Below are 11059 nucleotides of genomic sequence, written 5' to 3'. Positions count from 1 at the left end.
GCACGATCCTACTACATACAGGATAGTAACGAAGTTCATCATTTGTTTGCCACCCCTGTTTACTCCATCCCTTTTCCCTTCATATTCAATAGTTCTTGTTTTCTCTTCAGTTGCCCCTTTTATATGTTTATCTGGCATCTAACTTTTTGCTTCCCCCTTGGAAAGTTCCGACAGTTTGTGTCTGTTCTTCCCCACTGCCATGCATGAAAGCCCAAATACCTACAGTTGCTATCTTGCTCTCTTCTTGATCACTTCCGGTCTCATTCTCGTGCTGTTGCAGTGTACACTGACGGTTCTAAATCCACTGCTGGTGTTGGGTTTGCAGCAGTGTTTCCTGACAGCATGGTGCGAGGTCATTTATTAGACTAGGCCAGCATTTTTACAGCTGAATTGTATGCCATTCTCATTGCAGTTATCTGTATTGCATCTATGCCTACTTCAAAGTTTGTAATCATCTCAGACTTCTTTAGTGCTTTGCAAGCTATTAAAAAATTTGATTCACCTCATTCCTTAGTTCTTCATATACAACTTTGGTTATGTCGCATTACTAACAAAAATAAAGAAATCGTTTTCTGTTGGGTCCCTGGTCATGTTGATGTTCAGGGCAATGAGGCAGACTCTGCTGTGTTATCTACAATACATGACCTACCAGTTTCATAGAGATATATTCCATTCTCTGACTATTTTGCTGTAATCTATAACCACCTTCGCAACTGTCAGCAACAATGTTGGGCTGATATGATTCATAACAAATTATATTCTATCAAACCAAGTTTGGGTTTCTGGCCTTCTTGTCATCCATAACGAGATTGGGAGACAACACTCTTGTTTTTGCAACTGACACAATTGTCTAACTCATGGGTATCTCATGGAAAGGCACCCTGTTCCACTTTGTGAGAAATGTCTAGTTCTTGTTTCAATTTCCCATATTCTATTGGACTGTCCTGTTTATCAACGAGCACGTAGAATTTTCCTTCGACGTCGTCACCGTTCTAACGCCCTTACTTTATTTTCCCTCCTTACTGACGGACCCACTTTTGACACAGACTCCCTCTTCGACTTTTTGACAGCAACTAATTTATTACACAAACTTTGATAATCCTTCCTTTAGCACTCCTCACAGCCCCTCCTAACTTTACCTTTATTGTCATCTCCTTCCTTATTTATCCTTAGATCCTGCGACAATTCCTACCCTGCAGCGCTGTATGACTCTGGTATGTTTAGCGCTTCCTTTTGATCTTCCATACTCCTCCTACCCAATTTGATATCCAATTTTTCTTTATCTAAATCATTTGATACTCTCATCACCTTACTCTTTTCTATGTTCACTTTCAACTTTCTACCTTTACACACATTCCCAAATTCGACCACTAACCTTTGCAATTTTACTTTAGAATCTCCCATAAGCACAGTATCATCAGCAAAAAGTAACTGTGTCACTTCCCATTTTGTATTTAATTCCCCATAATTTAATCCCACCCCTCTCCCGAACACCCTAGCATTTACTTCTTTTAGAACCCCATCTTTAAATACATATATTAAACAACCAAAGTGACATTACACATCCCTGTCTAAGACCTACTTTTACCGGGAAGTAGTCTCCCTCTCTTTTACACACCCTAACCTGAGCCTCACTATCCTCATAAACCCCTCAAGGAAGGTTCCTTGATGTTGGTGAGGGGCTCTTGATTTAGGGAATTGGATCTGTGCTCCAGTTCCCCGAATTAAGCCTGAATGCCTTCCACATCCCCCCCCCCAGGTGCTGTATAATCCTCCGAGTTTAGCGCGTCCCCCTTGATTATAATAATATTTTTTTTTTTTTTTTTTTTTTTTCAACAAGTTGGTCGTCTCCCACCGAGGCAGGGTGACCCAAAAAAAAAGAAAGAAAATCCCCAAAAAGAAAATACTTTCATCATCATTCATCCTCATAAAAACTCTTTACAGCATTTAATAACTTACCACCTATTCCATATACTTGCAACATCTGCCACATTGCTCCTCTATCCACTCTATCATATGCCTTTTCTAAATCCATAAATGCAATAAAAACTTCCCTACCTTTATCTAAATACTGTTCACATATATGCTTCAATGTAAACACTTGATCTACACATCCCCTACCCACTCTGAAGCCTCCTTGCTCATCCGCAATTCTACATTCTGTCTTACCTCTAATTCTTTCAACGATAACCCTACCGTACACTTTTCCTGGTATACTCAGTAAACTTATTCCTCTATAATTTTTACAATATCTTTTGTCCCCTTTCCCTTTACATAAAGGGACTATACATGCTCTCTGCCAATCCCTAGGTACCTTCCCCTCTTTCATACATTTATTAAACAAAAATACCAACCACTCCAACACTATGTCCCCCCCTGCTTTTAACATTTCTGTCATGATCCCATCAGTTCCAGCTGCTTTACCCCCTTTCATTCTACGTAATGCCTCACACACCTCCCCCACACTTACATCCTGCTCTTCTTCACTCCTAAAAGATGGTATACCTCCCTGGCCAGTGCATGAAATTACCACCTCCCTTTCTTCGTCGACATTTAAAAGTTCCTCAAAATATTCTCGCCATCTACCCAAAACCTCCATCTCCCCATCTACTAACACCCCTTCTCTGTTTTTAACTGATAAATCCATTTGTTCCCTAGGCTTTCTTAACTTGTTTAACTCACTCCAAAATTTTTTCTTATTTTCATTAAAATTCCTTGACAGTACCTCTCCCACTCTATCATCCGGTCTCCTTTTGCACTCCTTTTGATAATAATAATAATAATAATAATAATAATAATAATAATAATAATAATAATAATAGTCTTCCATTTTATTCTTAGTTTGAAATTGTAGTTTTTTATACTTATGGATGGTATGGGACATCTTACCTATTTTCTCAGATTGATATGAACCTGTGCTCCATGGTGCCATCATAGCTTTGATAACCTTGTTACCACCTGCCATGGATATTCCCATATTTCTAGTCTTTAGTACAGTTCATATTAACTCTGGAATGTTTCTGTCACCACACCAGCCATCTCTTACCAAAGTTAGCTGATCCTAAAAAAAGGAAGCATTCATTATTCATTGAGTCCCTGAGTGTCCCCCAATCTCCATGTGCTGCATGACCCTTATGGGTTTTGCACTTTTCCCTGAATTGTCTTACTACAAGTGTGCAGACAAAACAATTTAAATAATCATTCAAACTGCAACATCATCCATAAGAATGCAGGTACTGTACTTCAGAACTCAAGGCTAACAAGGTTCTGTAAATCTCTTCATAAATGTTACCTGCTTGTACTCCAGCACCATCATAAATCCTTAAAACCACTTGGCTCCATTTGCTCCCATCCAACACACACACACACCTGTTGGATGCTCAAAACCCTGTCAACTAATTCCTCTTCACACTCTCCCTCAATCTTCCTGGGACATCCCTATCGCTTCTCTCTTCCATCCTGAATTTATGCACCTTGGTCATCTTATTCTGCTCCATCTAACCCAGTCAACTTCAACAACTCCTCCTTTGCCATCTAAATTATACATTTCTTAAGCCCACACTGTTTTAATTTCTATGGTCCAAATTCTCTGCATAATATTCATAACACAGATTGCTCACAAAGAACAAACATGCACAGTACCATAACTGTAACAATGCACACATAACCCAAATAGTCAAAGTTGGACTGAAATATCATGATGAGTGTATCTCCTGTGTGTGGGTTATTTGTGTATAGCTCACAAATATGACATCTTCACTGCCTTTTCCCTCAAGGGAGGTTACTTGATGTTGGTGAGGGGCTCTTGATCTTGGGAATTGGATCTGTCCTCCAATTCCCTGAATTAAGCCAGAATGCCTCCCATCCCTTCCCCCTACAGGCACTGTATAATCCCTATAGGTTCAGGGCTCCCCCATGACAATAATAATAATTCACTGCTTCAATAGATGCCTTAACACATAATAAACCTTTTAACATTAATCTATTCTATTGTTCATGTCATCTGTCATAAGCTCATTTACCAACACATTCCTGCACAAATGCTTCCATACTCTCCAACTCCAATCCAATATTCAGTTTTCATTTGCCTAATTTTTTGTTACTCTCTTCATGTTGCTCTTTTCTGTGTCAACTTTTTATTTTAATTTGTACACACCCTCACAAATTCTTCCATTAACCTTTTAAACTTTTTTAGTCTCCCAGAAGAGTTAGTAGAAGCTCCCAGAAGAGTTAGTAGAAGCTCCCAGAAGAGTTAGTAGAAGCTCCCAGAAGAGTTAGTAGAAGCTCCCAGAAGAGTTAGTAGAAGCTCCCAGAAGAGTTAGTAGAAGCTCCCAGAAGAGCTAGTAGAAGCTCCCAGAAGAGTTAGTAGAAGCTCCCAGAAGAGTTAGTAGAAGCTCCCAGAAGAGTTAGTAGAAGCTCCAAGGAGAGCTAGTAGAAGCTCCAAGGAGAGCTAGTAGAAGCTCCCAGAAGAGCTAGTAGAAGCTCCAAGGAGAGCTAGTAGAAGCTCCCAGAAGAGCTAGTAGAAGCTCCCAGAAGAGCTAGTAGAAGCTCCAAGGAGAGCTAGTAGAAGCTCCCAGAAGAGCTAGTAGAAGCTCCAAGGAGAGCTAGTAGAAGCTCCAAGGAGAGCTAGTAGAAGCTCCCAGAACTAGTAGAAGCTCCAAGGAGAGCTAGTAGCTCATAGAGGAGCAAAATATTTACCATAATTCCTACTTTAGTATTAAAGGAGCACTCTTGACCGTCTTTACGACGCTCTGAGTTGATGTTGATGATTCTCACCGTTAACTCACCATTAATCTCAGGCAATGACTCGTTGCTTTTTTTAGCCATTAACTTATAACTGTGATCAAGATAAATCCTAGTTGAGGATTTACGACAGCAATTTATTGATTTATAAGAATGTAACTTCATAAACAATAATTTGTAAACAAACCAAGAAACACATATATGTTTATATTTTATACCTCGTGGTGTGTATATCCTGCCACACTGAGACATACACCTCGTGGTGTGTATATCCTGCCACACTGAGACATACACCTCGTGGTGTGTATATCCTGCCACACTGAGACATACACCTCGTGGTGTGTATATCCTGCCACACTGAGACATACACCTCGTGGTGTGTATATCCTGCTACACTGAGACATACACCTCGTGGTGTGTATATCCTGCTACACTGAGACATACACCTCGTGGTGTGTATATCCTGCCACACTGAGACATACACCTCGTGGTGTGTATATCCTGCCACACTGAGACATACACCTCGTGGTGTGTATATCCTGCCACACTGAGACATACACCTCGTGGTGTGTATATCCTGCCACACTGAGACATACACCTCGTGGTGTGTATATCCTACCACACAGACATACACCTCGTGGTGTGTATATCCTGCCACACTGAGACATATACCTCGTGGTGTGTATACCCTGCTACACTGAGACATACACCTCGTGGTGTGTATATCCTGCCACACTGAGACATACACCTCGTGGTGTGCATATCCTGCCACACTGAGACATACACCTCGTGGTGTGTATATCCTGCCACACTGAGACATATACCTCGTGGTGTGTATACCCTGCTACACTGAGACATACACCTCGTGGTGTGTATATCCTGCCACACTGAGACATACACCTCGTGGTGTGTATATCCTGCCACTGAGACATACACCTCATGGTGTGTATATCCTGCTACACTGAGACATACACCTCGTGGTGTACATATCCTGCTACACTGAGACATACACCTCATGGTGTGTATATCCTGCCACACTGAGACATACACCTCATGGTGTGTATATCCTGCTACACTGAGACATACACCTCGTGGTGTGTATATCCTGCTACACTGAGACATACACCTCGTGGTGTACATATCCTGCTACACTGAGACATACACCTCGTGGTGTGTATATCCTGCCATACTGAGACATACACCTCGTGGTGTGTGTATCCTGCCACACTGAGACATACACCTCGTGGTGTGTACATCCTGCTACACTGAGACATACACCTCGTGGTGTGTATGTCCTGCCACACTGAGACATACACCTCGTGGTGTGTATATCCTGCCACACTGAGACATACACCTCGTGGTGTGTATATCCTGCCACACTGAGACATACATCTCGTGGTGTGTATATCCTGCTACACTGAGACATACACCTCGTGGTGTGTATATCCTGCTACACTGAGACATACACCTCGTGGTGTGTATATCCTGCCACACTGAGACATACACCTCGTGGTGTGTATATCCTGCCACACTGAGACATACACCTCGTGGTGTGTATATCCTGCCACACTGAGACATACACCTCGTGGTGTGTATATCCTACCACACTGAGACATACACCTCGTGGTGTGTATATCCTGCCATACTGAGACATACACCTTGCGGTGTGTATATCCTGCCACACAGACATACACCTCATGGTGTGTATATCCTGCCACACTGAGACACACCTCGTGGTGTGTATATCCTGCCACACTGAGACATACACCTCGTGGTGTGTATATCCTGCCACACTGAGACATACACCTCGTGGTGTGTATATCCTTCTACACTGAGACATACACCTCGTGGTGTGTATGTCCTGCCACACTGAGACATACACCTCGTGGTGTGTATATCCTGCCACACTGAGACATACACCTCGTGGTGTGTATATCCTGCCACACTGAGACATACATCTCGTGGTGTGTATATCCTGCTACACTGAGACATACACCTCGTGGTGTGTATATCCTGCTACACTGAGACATACACCTCGTGGTGTGTATATCCTGCCACACTGAGACATACACCTCGTGGTGTGTATATCCTGCCACACTGAGACATACACCTCGTGGTGTGTATATCCTGCCACACTGAGACATACACCTCGTGGTGTGTATATCCTGCCACACTGAGACAAACACCTCGTGGTGTGTATATCCTGCCACACTGAGATATACACCTCGTGGTGTGTATATCCTGCCATACTGAGACATACACCTCGTGGTGTGTATACCCTGCCACACTGAGACATACACCTCGTGGTGTGTATATCCTGCCACACTGAGACATACACCTCGTGGTGTGTATATCCTGCCACACTGAGACATACACCTCGTGGTGTGTATATCCTGCCAAACTGAGACATACACCTCGTGGTGTGTATATCCTGCCACACTGAGACATACACCTCGTGGTGTGTATATTCTGCTACACTGAGACATACACCTCGTGGTGTGTATATCCTGCTACACTGAAACATACACCTTGTGGTGTGTATATCCTGCTACAATGAGATACACCTCGTGGTGTGTTTATCTTGCTAAACTGAGACATACACCTCGTGGAGTGCATATCCTGCTACACTGAGACATACGCCTCGTGATGTGTATATCCTGCCACACTGAGATATACACGTCGTGGTGTGTATATGCTGCTACACTGAGACATACACCTCGCGGTGTGTATATCCTGCTACACTGAGACATACACCTCATGGTGTGTATATCCTGCTACACTGAGACATACACCTCGTGGTGTGTATACCCTGCCACACTGAGACATACACCTCGTGGTGTGTATATCCTACTAAACTGAGACATGCACCTCGTGGTGTGTATATCCTGCCACACAGAGACATACACCTCGTGGTGTACATATCCTGCTACACTAAGACATTCACTTCGTGGTGTGATCCTGCCACATTGAGACATACACCTCGTGGTGTGTATGTCCTGCCACACTGAGACATACATCTCGTGGTGTGTATATCCTACTACACTGAGACATACACCTCGTGGTGTGTATATCCTGCTACACTGAGACATACACCTCGTGGTGTGTATATCCTGCCACACTGAGACATACACCTCGTGGTGTACATATCCTGCTACACTGAGACATACACCTCATGGTGTGTATATCCTGCTACACTGAGACATACACCTCGTGGTGTGTATATCCTGCTACACTGAGACATACACCTCGTGGTGTACATATCCTGCTACACTGAGACATACACCTCGTGGTGTGCATATCCTGCTACACTGAGACATACACCTCGTGGTGTGTATATCCTGCTACACTGAGACATACACGTCGTGGTGTGTATATCCTGCTACACTGAGACATACACCTCGTGGTGTGTATATCCTGCCACACTGAGACATACACCTCGTGGTGTGTATATCCTTCCACACTGAGACATACACCTCGTGGTGTGTATATCCTGCCACACTGAGACATACACCTCGTGGTGTGTATATCCATCCATACTGAGACATACACCTCGTGGTGTGTATATCCTGCCATACTGAGACATACACCTCGTGGTGTGTATATCCTGCTACACTGAGACATACACCTCGTGGTGTGTATGTCCTGCCACACTGAGACATACACCTCGTGGTGTGTATATCCTGCCATACTGAGACATACACCTTGCGGTGTGTATATCCTGCCACACAGACATACACCTCATGGTGTGTATATCCTGCCACACTGAGACATACACCTCGTGGTGTGTATATCCTGCCACACTGAGACATACACCTCGTGGTGTGTATATCCTGCCACACTGAGACATACACCTCGTGGTGTGTATATCCTTCTACACTGAGACATACACCTCGTGGTGTGTATGTCCTGCCACACTGAGACATACACCTCGTGGTGTGTATATCCTGCCACACTGAGACATACACCTCGTGGTGTGTATATCCTGCCACACTGAGACATACATCTCGTGGTGTGTATATCCTGCTACACTGAGACATACACCTCGTGGTGTGTATATCCTGCTACACTGAGACATACACCTCGTGGTGTGTATATCCTGCCACACTGAGACATACACCTCGTGGTGTGTATATCCTGCCACACTGAGACATACACCTCGTGGTGTGTATATCCTGCCACACTGAGACATACACCTCGTGGTGTGTATATCCTGCCACACTGAGACATACACCTTGTGGTGTGTATATCGTGCTACACTGAGAGATACACCTCGTTTTATGTATATCCTGCCACACTGAGACATACACCTCGTGGCGTGTATATCCTGCAACACTGAGACATACACCTCGTAGTGCGTATATCCTGCTATACTGACACATACACCTCGTGGTGTGTATATCCTGATATACTGAGACATACACCTTGCGGTGTGTATATCCTGCCACACTGAGACATACACCTCGTGGTGTGTATATCCTGCCACACTGAGACATACACCTCGTGGTGTGTATATCCTGCCACACTGAGACATACACCTCGTGGTGTGTATATCCTGCCACATTGAGACATACACCTCGTGGTGTGTATATCCTGCTACACTGAGACATACACCTCGTGGTGTGTATGTCCTGCCACACTGAGACATACACCTCGTGGTGTGTATATCCTGCCACACTGAGACATACACCTCGTGGTGTGCATATACTGCCACACTGAGACATACATCTCGTGGTGTGTATATCCTGCTACACTGAGACATACACCTCGTGGTGTGTATATCCTGATACACTGAGACATACACCTCGTGGTGTGTATATCCTGCCACACTGAGACATACACCTCGTGGTGTGTATATCCTGCCACACAGAGACATACACCTCGTGGTGTGTATATCCTGCCACACAGAGACATACACCTCGTGGTGTGTATATCCTGCCACACTGAGACATACACCTCGTGGTGTGTATATACTGCCATACTGAGACATACACCTCGTGGTGTGTATATCCTGCCATAGTGAGACATACACCTCGTGGTGTATATATCCTACCATACTGAGACATACATTTCGTGGTTTGTATATCCTGCCATACTGAGACATACACCTCGTGCTGTGTATATCCTGCCATACTGAGACATACACCTTGCGGTGTGTATATCTTGCCACACTGAGACAAACACCTCGTGGTGTGTATATCCTGCCACACTGAGATATACACCTCGTGGTGTGTATATCCTGCCATACTGAGACATACACCTCGTGGTGTGTATACCCTGCCACACTGAGACATACACCTCGTGGTGTGTATATCCTGCCACACTGAGACATACACCTCGTGGTGTGTATATCCTGCCACACTGAGACATACACCTCGTGGTGTGTATATCCTGCCAAACTGAGACATACACCTCGTGGTGTGTATATCCTGCCACACTGAGACATACACCTCGTGGTGTGTATATTCTGCTACACTGAGACATACACCTCGTGGTGTGTATATCCTGCTACACTGAAACATACACCTTGTGGTGTGTATATCCTGCTACAATGAGATACACCTCGTGGTGTGTTTATCCTGCTAAACTGAGACATACACCTCGTGGAGTGCATATCCTGCTACACTGAGACATACGCCTCGTGATGTGTATATCCTGCCACACTGAGATATACACGTCGTGGTGTGTATATGCTGCTACACTGAGACATACACCTCGCGGTGTGTATATCCTGCTACACTGAGACATACACCTCATGGTGTGTATATCCTGCTACACTGAGACATACACCTCGTGGTGTGTATACCCTGCCACACTGAGACATACACCTCGTGGTGTGTATATCCTACTAAACTGAGACATGCACCTCGTGGTGTGTATATCCTGCCACACAGAGACATACACCTCGTGGTGTACATATCCTGCTACACTAAGACATTCACTTCGTGGTGTGATCCTGCCACATTGAGACATACACCTCGTGGTGTGTATGTCCTGCCACACTGAGACATACATCTCGTGGTGTGTATATCCTACTACACTGAGACATACACCTCGTGGTGTGTATATCCTGCTACACTGAGACATACACCTCGTGGTGTGTATATCCTGCCACATTGAGACATACACCTCGTGGTGTGTATATCCTGCCACACTGAGACATACACCTCGTGTTGTGTATATCCTGCCATACTGAGACATACATTTCGTGGAGTGTATATCCTGCCATACTGAGACATACACCTCGTGGTGTGTATATCCTGCCATACTGAGACATACACCTCGTGGTGTGTATATCCTGCTACACTGAGACATACAC

Source organism: Cherax quadricarinatus, unplaced genomic scaffold, assembly GCF_038502225.1.
Source record: "Cherax quadricarinatus isolate ZL_2023a unplaced genomic scaffold, ASM3850222v1 Contig3280, whole genome shotgun sequence".
NCBI lineage: Eukaryota > Metazoa > Arthropoda > Malacostraca > Decapoda > Parastacidae > Cherax > Cherax quadricarinatus.
Note: the sequence above shows the minus strand (reverse complement) of the source record.